General features: G+C 43.9%; 1 non-coding gene across 1 annotated transcript; it reads right to left on the bottom strand.

Moving 5' to 3' along the window:
• Positions 1-11,694: 11,694 nt before the first annotated feature.
• trnal-uaa (transfer RNA leucine (anticodon UAA)) lies at positions 11,695-11,778 on the bottom strand. The gene has a single exon. It is a non-coding gene; the product is annotated as a tRNA-Leu (tRNA).
• Between the last annotated feature and the right edge of the window lie 728 nt (positions 11,779-12,506).

The following is a 12,506-nucleotide window of genomic DNA, read 5'->3' as shown; positions in this document are numbered from 1 at the left end:
AAGAACAGATAGTAAGAGCAGATAGTAATAGCTAAAAAGAGGGAGTATGAACAGAAAGAGACTGGTGAAATGGGCAGACACATGGCAGATGAAAGTTAACGCAGAGAAGTGCAAAGTGATATATTTTGGTCGGAAGAATGAGGAGAGGCAATGTAAACTAAATGGTACTATTTTAATGGGGCCGATTATTTCCTTTTATCGGCTCCCGCTGGAGATCACTGGCCCCGAAACTGCTCACAATGCTCTCCGCTGCAATTTATTAACCAGCTCTAAATGGTACAATTATAAAGAGGGTGCAGGAACAGGGAGACAGTGGGTGTGTGCACACAAATCTTTGAAGGTGGGAGGACAAGGCGAGAAGGATGTTAAAAATGATTAGGATTCCTTTCTTTTATTAATAGATGAATAGAGCATAAAAGCAAGGAAATTATGCTAAACATTTATAAAGCACTAGTGTATTGCGTTCAATTCTGGGCACCACATATTAGGAAAGAAGTCAAGGCCTTGGAGAGAGTGCAGACTAGAGTTACTGGAATGGTACCAGGGATGCGGGACCTCATTTATGGGAAGAGACTGGAGAAGCTGGGATTTTTCTTCTTAGAGCAGTGAATGTCAAGAGGAGAGTTGATAGAAATGTTCAAAATTATGAATGGTTATGATAGAGATAAAAAAGGAGAAACCTTAAAAATGTAAAAGTAAATATGATAAAATCCACCCAGGCACAGTTGGGGGTCGAGCCCATGATATTTAGTTTATGTGACAGACGCCTTGCCACTTGGTCTCCACGCCGTACATCAGCAATTGCTTTGAGGTTGAGGGAAAGCAGAACAGACACTTGTTAAAGGAATAAAATGAGATAGTGGAGCCAGCATTTCGATGAATCTTTTCATAAAACCTTTCAGAGAATCACAGAATCCTACATCACAGAAGGAGGCCATTTGCCCCGTCGTGCTCTTGGAAGAGCAATCCAATTATTCCCAGTTCGTTCCCCATACCACTGCAAAATTTTCCAATTCAAGTATTTATCCAATTCCCTTTTGAAAGTTACTATTGAATCTGCTTCCACCACCATTTCAGGCAGAGCATTAAGATGATAATAACTTGTAATGTAAAAAAGAAAATCTCCTCATCTCCCCTCTGGATCTTTTGCCAATTCGATGTCGCCTGTTGTCGTCTGGGTGTTGCCTTGACTGGAGGATTTTGATTCTGAGGAAAGATTGGAGAGGCTGGAGTTGTTTTCTTTGGAACAGAGGAGGCGGAGGGGATACTTAATTGAAGTGTATAAAATTATGAGGGGCCGAGCTGGAGTGGATAGGAAGCACCTATTTCAGTTAGCAGAGAGGCCAATAACAAGGAGGAATAGATTTAATGTAATTGGTAGAAGAATTAGAGGGAAGTTGAGGAGAACTTTTTTCACCCAAAGGGTGGTGGGGGTCTGTAACTCACTACCTGAAATGATGGTAGAGGCAGAAACCCTCATCATATTTGAGAAGTACTTGGATATGCACTTAATGTGCCGTAAACTGCAAGGCTACGTACCAATAGCTGGGAAGTGGGATTAGGCTGGATAGCTCTTTCGACCAGAGCCGATGACCCTCCTTCTGTGCTGTAAATTTCTAAGGTTCTATGATTCTAAGAGGTACTGATTTTCCTAGCTGTCCTGGGCATAGCTGTGTCCGACAGCCAACATCAATTAAATTTCAATTTTATTTGTCACGTAACCAAATACAACAAGTGAAATCCAGTCAGTGAAATGCTTTTTCCTTAACGAGCCGAGCGCACCAAGCAGCAAGGACACTTAGCTGCCTGGTACACACGGAGCCCGCCAGGACGGCAGCCATCTTCATCGGCGCCATAAAACAGCGCCCAAACAGGCACAGGAACAACATCACAGTGGGATCTTGCTGTGTAGAATTCGGCTGCCTTGTTTTCCTATATTATAAGCAGTGACTACGCTTCAAAAAGTACTTCATCTTCTGTGAAGCCATTTAAAAAAAAATCAGCATTCATGGGATGTGGATGTCGCTGACAATATCAGCATTTATTGCACAATCCCAATTGCCCTTGAGAGGGTGGTGATGAGCCCCTTTTTGAACCACTGCAGTCCGTGAGGTGAAGGGACCCAGAGTGCTGTTAGGGAAGGAGGTCCCAGATTTTGACCCAGCGACAATGAAGGAATGACGATATATTTCCAAGTCAGGATGGTGCATGCCTTGGAGGGGAACTTACAGGTGCTGGTGTTCCCATGCGCGAACTGCTCTTGTCCTTCTAGGAGGTACAGGTCGCGGTTTTGGGAGGTGCTGTGGAAGAAGCTTTGGCACTTGTGTAGCGCAATTGTTACTTTCCACATATCAGCCCAAGCCTGAATGTTGTGCAGGTCTTGCTGCATGCAGGCCAGGATTGCTTAATTATCTGATGAGATGAGAATGGAACTGAACACTTTGCAATCATCGCTGAACATCCCCACATCTGACCTTATGATAGAGGGAAGGTCATTGATGAAGCAGAAGATTAACTCCTGCAGTGATGTCCCAGTGCTGACATGATTGACCTCCAACAACCACAAGCATCTTCCTTTATGCTAGGTACGTCTCTAACAGTGGACTTTCCCCCGTGTCCACCCACAGGTTCCATTGACTTCAATTTTACTCGGGCTCCTTGATGCAACACTTGGTCTAATGCTGTTTTGCTGCTAAGAGCAATAACTCTCACCTCGCCTTTAGAATTCAGCTCCTTTGTCCATGTTAGGATCAAGGCTGTAATGAGGTCTGGAAACTAGTGGTCCTGTCGGGACTCAAACTGAGCATTGGTGAGCAATTGGGACGTCCCAAGGTCGTGAAAGGTGCTATAGGAGTGCAGGTTCTCTTTTTTACTGTTTAAAAACTACGAACACATGCATGATGTTTATTTGTAGGTCATCGAGCTGAAACCTTAACCTTACCTTCCTCTCCCCAAAGATCGTGCCAGGGTGTCCCAGCATGGCTCATTTATAAATTTTGATATGAAATAAATGGTTCCTTCTGCAGTGGAGAAAGAGTTAAACTGACACCGCTGGTATTTTTACTGAATGGTGTAATAAAGACAAAATCTAATAGGTATTTCCTGTAGTAATCTTTTTCTAAAGTGCTGAACTGACAGTTGAGACAACCTAAGCAGTAGTGTTAGAACTGCATACTGTGTCAATTAGAGACAATGGGAAATAGTCGGATGTGGAAACCATAAGAGTCCTAGAGGATGTAAGTTCTGTTCTGGCAGGAAAGTAAAATAATGAGTTGGAAGTAAAGTGACCTAGAGAGGCAGGAAAGGAGGACAATGAGTCAGAAGTACAATGTTGATGAGACCCTATCTGGCATAAACAAAGGTCATAGGTGCAACAATAGCTTGGGGGATAACAGACATATAGGTTTACGATAATATAAGTGGTACTTTAATGTAACGCAGCATAGGCAACCAATCAGTGAAGATGCATACGGGCCAAGGTCCAATCAGGTGGCAGGAATGAATTCTGACCGAGCTGGACATATATGTTTTAATGTATAAAAATGTACTGTTTGCTGTACCAATTTGGTGAAGTCTGGCTAAGACAGAGCAGATTGTCTCCCCACCAGTGTAATAAAGATGACTTGATTTTCAATCCGAAAACCTTGTGTCGAGTGTTGGTTTAAAATACTGCACAACAATTGGCATCATGCACAGGATCCCACACGGATGGGAGGCATGGGCGAGTGAAGCTGAGCCAAAAATGTGAGTTATTTTGAAAAACAACGTACAATTAGGGCAAGGCAACACCGTCTCGTGTCCACCGCCCCCTTTGGAATCAAAGAACTAAAAGATTTGAATCAATAAGTCAAGCGGTCTTGGGGTTCAGGTGAAATACGCAGAACTATAGGCGTGGTATGTGTTGCAAGTACTGCGTTAACTTTGGAGTAAAAGTCTAAAGCATACCTCTGACAACTCGAGTTACAAGCAATGCAGAAAGTTTAAGCATACCTCTGACAATTCCAGTTTCAAGCAATGCTAAGCATACATCTGACAACAAATTACCTGAACAAAATTGTTGCAAGTATGGCCTCACTCTGCGAGAGTAAATAAGGGAGCTACTTCTGACAACTGCGGTTGCAAGTACCGTCTCACACTGTGAGAGTAAAGGATGGGTCATACCGCTGACAACAATTAACCATGGAAAGTGAAAAACTCGAGGGGAATGGTGGGGTCGCTGATACGCTAATTAGTGGACAAAAGTAAAAGATTTAATGACAAAATTGTTAATAACGATTGGCAACCGAACGACCCACCGGCCAAACAAAGAGAATGGTGGGCTAAAGAAACAAATTTAAAGGAAGAAAATGCCATCATTTTAGTGGCTCATGCATATTATGAGTTGAGCAGATGTGCTCAAGTTTGGACCAAACACGGGTGCCAAAATTGTACCCAAGTACCTATAATGGCAACAGCTCCTGTAGCGCCATCTAAGGTGAAAAGAGTAGACGAGGACAGGATAGACTGGGATGCGCTGAGCCGGAAAGTTGCTGAACATGACCCCGACTATAATGATGGGGAAATCTCGCCCCATATGACGATGTAAAAGTGGCACCTATTAAGGTGGAATTTATTCCGGTCACCCCGGAAGTGCCTATACTGGTAGGGGCACCCCCAGGCACCGTAGCGATCCCAGCAGTACCAGTTCAGGTATAAATCACTTACGTATCATTCTCTGCAGGAGATGAATTAAAGTTGCTTCAAATTCTGCCGGAACTAAAGCTCCGACAGAGTAATGCCATATTCTGGCAGAAACTAAGAGAAATGAGGATATGTCACAACTTCCACAACCGGGATGTTGATGGACTAGTGAGGGCAAAAATGAGCGAAGATATGTTGGGTCAATCACCTCAACAATATAGGGAGGGGACATGGTGTCAAGATGTAGCCCCTATAAACCAGCAACGAGATGTGGATTATACAGCATTTAGGACCGCTGTTACGCAAGTTTTAGGATTAGTACCAGTAAACTGGGGACTAGTCATGGGAATTAGTTAGGGGAAAGGGGTGTCCACCCATGATTATGGAGAACGGATGTGGACTAGTTTTGTAGCCCACTCCGGTATAATAGCACTACAACTAGACAATTTGGCATTTTTGAAAATGTACAAGGGCTGAGTCGTGCCCATCAGGCCATAGTACAAATTGGATTGGTCACCATACAGACCTTTGATGAATTGATCAGATGGGCGACCGAGGTAGACAACCAGCAGAAAGTTAAGGTGGCTGCCTTGGAGGAACAGATAGCTGCAGTAAAGGAGATGGAAGTCCGTATAAAATGCAATAGGCTTGGGCACAAGAGTTATCATTGCACATTAACTAGGAAAGACACAGGAAGGAGATGTAAAAACTGTAATAAACCTGGACACAAACAGCGAGACTGTTGGTCCAAGGGAGGGGGGAAGGAAGGCCAAGGCTCAAGACAACAAGAGGCAGTGTGTAGCGAGAAGATAACGGACGAGGCCAATATGAATAAGATTCAATTGATCAAACTAATCAAAACCCTGTCACAGTCCCGCTAGGTAGCATCGGCCCTCGGTACAGGCACCGATCCCCGTCTGTATCTAACAGCACTGTTATGGGGCCAGCAGTGCGATAAGTTAGTTGACACAGGGGCATCAGTGTCTATAACCAATTTGGACCTCCCGCACACAAAAACCTCAAAACCTCAATAATGATACAAGGAGTGGGCGGGAAGAGTAATCGCGCCTACAAAAGCGGGACACAATTATTGGAACAAGGAGGAATTTTTCTCCCTTTCCAGTTATGGGCATGTGATAACCCAGAGGGAACAATCTTAGGAGTGGATAAAATAAGTGAACTGGACCATGTGACAGATGTATGAAATAAGACTGTATTACGAAAGCGCGTAATTGATGATAAATTTGAAGCCAGGATTATGGCCAGTTATATGATAAAGATCGGTAGTAAAGGGATTGGGAACAATATGGAATATGGGGACTCCTATGCCAGGCGGTGGAAGGAGCATGGGTCACCTTTAAATAGGACTGTGGACTAACTACAATTAACCCTATCATGATACCCGGACCGGAGCACAAGGCGCATAGACAATACCCGATAAAACCAGCAGCCAAAGAGGCCGTATTCAGGATAATAACCGAGTTACTGAAACAGGGAGTGTTAAAAGAAACCACAGCAACCATAAATTCACCAATTTGGCCTGTAGGTAAACCAGACAGATCAGAACTAGTGACTCTCACGGAAGCATTGAAATTGGCAAAAGGAAAACGAGTAAATATATACACAGACAGTAGATATGCGTTTGGGGTAGTGAATGATTATATGATAGCGTGGAACATGAGAGGATATGTAACCTCCGGAGTAGGAGAAATACAGCATTAGGAAGTAGTGAGAGACCTAGTAGAAGCGGTAAAAGGAGCAGAAGAGGTAGCAGTGAATAAAATAAAGGCACACCGCAAGGTAGTGAGCGAGCAACAAAAACGAAATATGCTAGCTGATCAGGCAGCAAGAACAACAGCGGACACAGAGATCCCTACACCAATAGCTACAGGTAGAATAACAGCAGAGGAAGTGAACATTAAAAGAATCCAAGAGGAGACCGAAATGGAGGAGCAGGAGCAGTAGATAAAGAAAGGCGCAGCCAAAGGTAGAGATGGAATATGGAAAAAGGATCACAGGGGAACTTGTTGAAAATGTACCATGAGCCAGACCATGGGGGGCGGAATGGCATGATAGGTAGGCTAAGTACAGATTGGTGGTGGAGTGGAGTGGGAAAAGATGTGGCAAGATACTGCAGACGCTGCAGCATCTGTGGACAACACAACCCAGGTAGGCCCATAAAGGTTAGAATAGCCCACCAGCCACGACACAAAGGCCCCTGGGAAAACCTCCAATTAAACTTTACTGGAACCGTACCTAACAGTAGAGGGAAGAAATACTGTTTAGTGATCATAGACCAGTTTACAAGGTGGGTGGAAGCATTCCCTACTTTAGTGCTCAGACTGTGGCCCGAATATTTGCATACGACGTGATACTGAGATGGGGGTCCCGTTGCAAATAGGTTCAGATCAAGGTACCCACTTTACGGGAAAGGTAATGAAAGAAACTTGTAAGTTACTGGGAGTAAGACAGAAGTTCCATATCCCCTACCATCAGCAAAGCTCAGGCATGGTAGAGCGAATGGACAGAACCCTGAAAACAGCCTTAAGCAAGGCCATAGCCGAAACTGGACAGGGGTGGGTGGATGTCCTTCCATGTATCCTGATGAGGTTGCGAGCTAACTCAAACAGGATCACCGGACTGACACCATATGAACTCATGAGTGGCCAAGCAATGTGTCTGCCGGAAGTATTAGCATCTGGTAGCGAGGGACAAGGACCATTAAACGATAAAATTATGAAATAAGTACAAACATTGTATAATCAATTGAAAGAGCTCTAACAAGAAGTTAAAGAACAACAAGACATCAGAGATAAAAATAGACAAAAGTAGGGGTCCTCGGAGCCCCTACCCAAGGTGGGCGAGCAGGTAGTTATTAAAATATTGCCAGAGAGATCGGGATTCACACCTAGATGGACCAGAACATTTGAGGATATCATGATCAGCGATATGCGCGCATGTATACATATGAGGGGAAAGGATAGATGGAAACATTGGACACAACTAAACCGGTACAACAATAACCCATCTGATCTTAAGTCCCACAGAAACAATGGAATAAACACTGGAGATGAGCTACCTCTGGTGACAGCCAGACCTCTGTTTAAATTACAGATAAACATGGATCCCGTAAGATGGATTGTCATAACTACCCTGATGACAGCATTTATAAGTACAAATAACGGGCTGGAAGAAATGGACTGCAGGTTAAGATCCCCTAATGGCGACTTCATGGAGGCTTCATCATATCACACAGTTAGGAGTGTGAAAAACAAGGAAAATGATGTTACAGGTGTAACGGTACCTGAGTGAACTTGGATCAACAACCATGCGGACCCTGTAGAATGAAAACATGCCAGCAATATGGTAGAATGTAATAGACACTGGCAGGTGTTGGCTCAAGTAGGGGGAGGATATGTCCTGAGCTGCACGGAAAATGATATAAGATGGACTATTGTACACGGCATTACAACACCTCAACCAACAACAACAAGGACCACACCACAAGGGTTAACCCGAGAAACAACAACACCCCCAATCACAACAATACCTGAAGAATGGAGGTGTCCGAAATGGACGCCTGGGCCTGAAAATGGACTGGTGATATTTACTGAGGGAGAACAATTGTATGATAGCGTGAGACACGAAATTGTACCGGTACTAATGAACTTAACCATGTTACAATGGCCAGGATATTCTGAAAGGTTTACTAGAACTAGAAAATTCTATGCATATATGGTAAAGAATGTAATTAACCAAGCTGCTGATGTGACAGGGGCTACTGACGTTAGGGGACATGCTGCATTTCACCAAAGGATTAAGAGGAGCTTAGTAACCGACATACCCATGGGAATAAACACGGGGACATCATTCATTAATGCCCTAGATATACAAGGTGTCCAAAGTAGTGTGGAACGACTACAAAGGGTGATACAACAGATTTTAGAGAAGGAAACTGGTTTGGTTCGACAAGGATCAGAGTTGGGAGGACATACGATAAGGAAGTTACTCAAGGGAATCAAGGTTATAGAGGACCATGCTAGCATTATCAACAAACCAAACCATAGAGATGAGGAACAGGCAAAGGACAGGGTAGGAAGAGGCTTGTGTTAAGCCTATGGCCAATGGATCACCGGACAGTTAAACACAATCTGGCACAGATACAGCGAGGTGAGGTACCAGACTGGATTAACAGCACACAGCTCTGTGGCCTGAGCCTGAATCCAGGCCCTCTGACTGCTTGTACCCTCAAAGGGATGACCAGAGTATATCCAGTGATACAAAAATGTAAAGCTGAAGTGACAGCAATGATAGGCATGGTACTCCTGATGCCAGTGGTGGGACTAGACATGGCTCCATACCCACAGTACCAGGTAACAAACATAGGCATAGTGAGGGGTGAGACATACCTCCAATACTATTCAATTGATACCTATGCCATCAGGAAGAATGATACTATGAGAGGAGTCTCCCTAAACGGATGCCACAGGAAAGGCACGCTTACGATGTGCCCACATCCAGTAGGAGAAGGCCCTATGGATGAGTGCGCCTACAACAAGACAGAGAGTGTGTGTTGGACTTATCACATGTTGATCACCATCACACGCGCTCGGGATATAAAGGCAAAGGGGAGTATTGTACAGCCACCACAGAGGCTGAGTGCCAATATAGTAACCTTGTATGTGCAATCACAATGCCTAACTTCTGCTTTACGCCAAAGATCCCTGTCACAATTGGGCACACCAGATTGGTGTATGTACATTCAAGCGAGGAGATAAAGCTAAATGTGCCAGATAGTCTAAAGAAAGAGTTAGTCAATTATGAAGTACCAGTAGGGACCGCAATACCCCACCTGCAAGAGGATCTGCAAGAATTGAAAGAGGATTTAAGTAAGATGGTGAAACAATACATAGTGCTGCAAAGGGACCTTGGGGAATTAGAAAGGGTCATAGAGATAGAGCTACAGGAGGTCCCGTGGTATGAGAAGCTGTGGGATTGGGGAATGAATGTCAACATACACCCATGGATCCGCATCATTTCCCATATATATTAGTGATAGCACAGTTAGTCATGGCTATATGATGGGGAATAGCAGCATGCACCGCTTGTAACAAGAAACGGACCAACAAAGAGCTAAAGCAAAGCGGAAAGAGCTGGAAAAAACAAGTTTGCTCTGGACATGATGGGTATGCAGGGCCTCCCGAACCAGCGCCTGATCACCACATGGGGCAGGAGGCACAGCAATACTTATACATGCAGTTTAACTTGGGCAGTGGCCAAGTACCAAAAGGGGGGATTGCAGTGGGGAATGAGTTAAACTGACATCGCTGGCAGCTTCACTGAATGGTGTAATAAACAGAATAATCTAATAGGTCTTTGCAGTAGTAAGCTTTTTCTAAATTGCTGAACTGGCAGTTGAGATAACCTAAGCAATAGTTGAAGAACTGCTTACTGTGTCACTAAGAGACAATTGCAAATAGTCGGAGGTGGAAGCCATAAGAGGCCTAAAGGATGTAAGCTCTGTTCTGGCAGGAAAGTAAAATAATGAGTTGGAAGTAAAGAGGCCTAGAGAGGCAGGAAAGGAGGACAATGAGTCTGAAGTACAATGTTGATGAGACCCCATCTGGCATAAACAAAGGTCATAGGTGCAACAACAGCTTGGAGGATAATGGACATGTACTTTTCCGATAATAAAGGCGGTACTTTAATATAACGCAGTATAGGCAACCAATCAGTGAATATGTATACGGGCCAAGGACCAATCAGGTGGTAGCAATGAGTTTTGAATGAGCTGGACATATATGTTGTAATGTATAAAAATGTAGGGCTTGCTGTACCAATTTGGAGACGTCTGGCTAAGACAGAGCAGATTGTCTCCCCACTGGTGTAATAAAGACAACTTGATTATCGATCCGCAAACCTTGTGTCAAGTGTTGGTTTAAAATACTCCACAACACTTCTATAGTTATTAATGACTTAGAAAATTCCTATATCCACGTTTGCCGATGATGCAAAGGCTGGTGGTATGGTAAGTCGTGTAGATAGCAGCATATAATTACAAAGATATATTGATAGATTAAGTGAATGGGCGAAACAGTGGCTGATGGATTTCAACGCAGGTAAGTATATCGTCATTCATTTTAGACCTAAAAAGTAGATCCGAGTATTAATTACATGGTGCACAGCTCGGAACAGTGGAGTTCCAAAGGGGTTTCGGGTCCATGTACACAGACCACTGAAATGTAGCAGTAAGGTACAAAAATAATCAAAATTAGAATATAAAGGAGAGGAAGTTATTCTACAGCTATACAGAGACCTGGTTAGACCATATCTGGAGTTCTGTGTACAGTTCTGGGCACCGCCCATTAGAAAGGATAGATTGACCTTAGAGGAAGTGCAGTGCACATTCGCCAGAACGTTACCAGCGCTCCAATGGTTAAAATATGAGGAGAGATTACATAAACTGGGCTTGTACTTCCTGGAATATAGAAGGTAGGGGGGATTTGATTGAGGTTTTTAAGATTTTGAAACGAATTGATAAGTTAGATAGAGAGAAAGCTTTTTTCGCCGTTGGTGGGGGAGCCGAGGACAAGGGGACATAATCGTAAAATCAGAGGCAGGCCATTCGGGAAAGAAGTTAGGAAACATTTCTTCACACGAAGGTTTGTAGCAGTGTGGAACTCTCTCCCACAAAATAGCAGCATATTCCAGCTCAGCTAATAATGTAAATCTGAGATCGGTAGGTTTTTGCTAGACACGGGTTAAAATGATCTGGAGCCAAAGCAGCTGGATGGAGTTAAGACACAGCTCAGACAGGAATTCACTGAATGGCGAACAGGCTCGAGGGGCTGAATGGCCTCCTCCGGTTCGATGTTCAGAACACCAATTGTAAATGAAGAAACGCTGTCTTGAAGGGTGAATTATAAATATGGCACTATCCTTTGCAGAGATCATCAGCGTTTTCATACCAAAAATAGCTTTAGCTTTGACTTTCAACCTCGTTGCCTGAGCATTTACCAGGAGTGGGTGTTCGAACCCACGCAGACACACGTCCATTGGATCTTAAGTCCAACGCCTTAACCACTCGGCCACCCTGGTGATAAAAGTCCAGCCGTGCAGTGCTTGAAAATTCGACAAATCCCTTGCTGACTAAGTTTAGTTTTCAGCGCAGGGTAAACTACGCGTCAGCATAATCTGAAAATGTGAGAGGATAAAGACATTTTCTAAAACTACAGACTGTGAAAAGCTGAACTGCAAAAGCACAGCAGCTGGACAAGTAATGCATTGAGCTGACCGGTCGTAACTAGACAAGAAACCCCTCGGCTTTCAGCCCACAGAACATGTAACCTACCCATCAACACTGAAAACCTTTGAAGGAAGAATGTTAAAATGCAGGTCAAACACCCAGGATCAGCAAGCTCTAAACTGAGCCAGCGCTTAAAGGGTTATATTATAAGATGCAGAGTAAAATGTTGTGGGGGAGCGATGGGGAGAGTGACCGAGAAAGTAATAGTTGGACAGATAAACAGAGATCCAATTAGAAAAGCTTACAGAAAGTGACTGACACTGAGTGAGACATACAGAGAGACTGACAGATGGTAAGAACGACAGAAACAGAGAGAAATAGAGCGAATCATAGAGCGAGAAAAAGAGAAACATCACATTAAAGGTGAGAAAGTCGCTGCCTGCTCAGACGGGAATTAAAGCCGGGACCTGAGGTTTACCGGTGAAAACACAAGCTCACTGAGGGAGAGCATTGTCGCATCATAGAACCATAGAATGACGCACTTTCCCCACAGCCCTGCACATTGTTCGTCATCAGGTAT

Source organism: Somniosus microcephalus, unplaced genomic scaffold (genome assembly GCF_052327205.1).
Source record: "Somniosus microcephalus isolate GS21.2 unplaced genomic scaffold, FLI_Smic_1.0 unresolved_chr1, whole genome shotgun sequence".
Lineage (NCBI taxonomy): Eukaryota > Metazoa > Chordata > Chondrichthyes > Squaliformes > Somniosidae > Somniosus > Somniosus microcephalus.
Note: the sequence above shows the minus strand (reverse complement) of the source record. Positions and strands in the feature narration are given on the sequence as shown.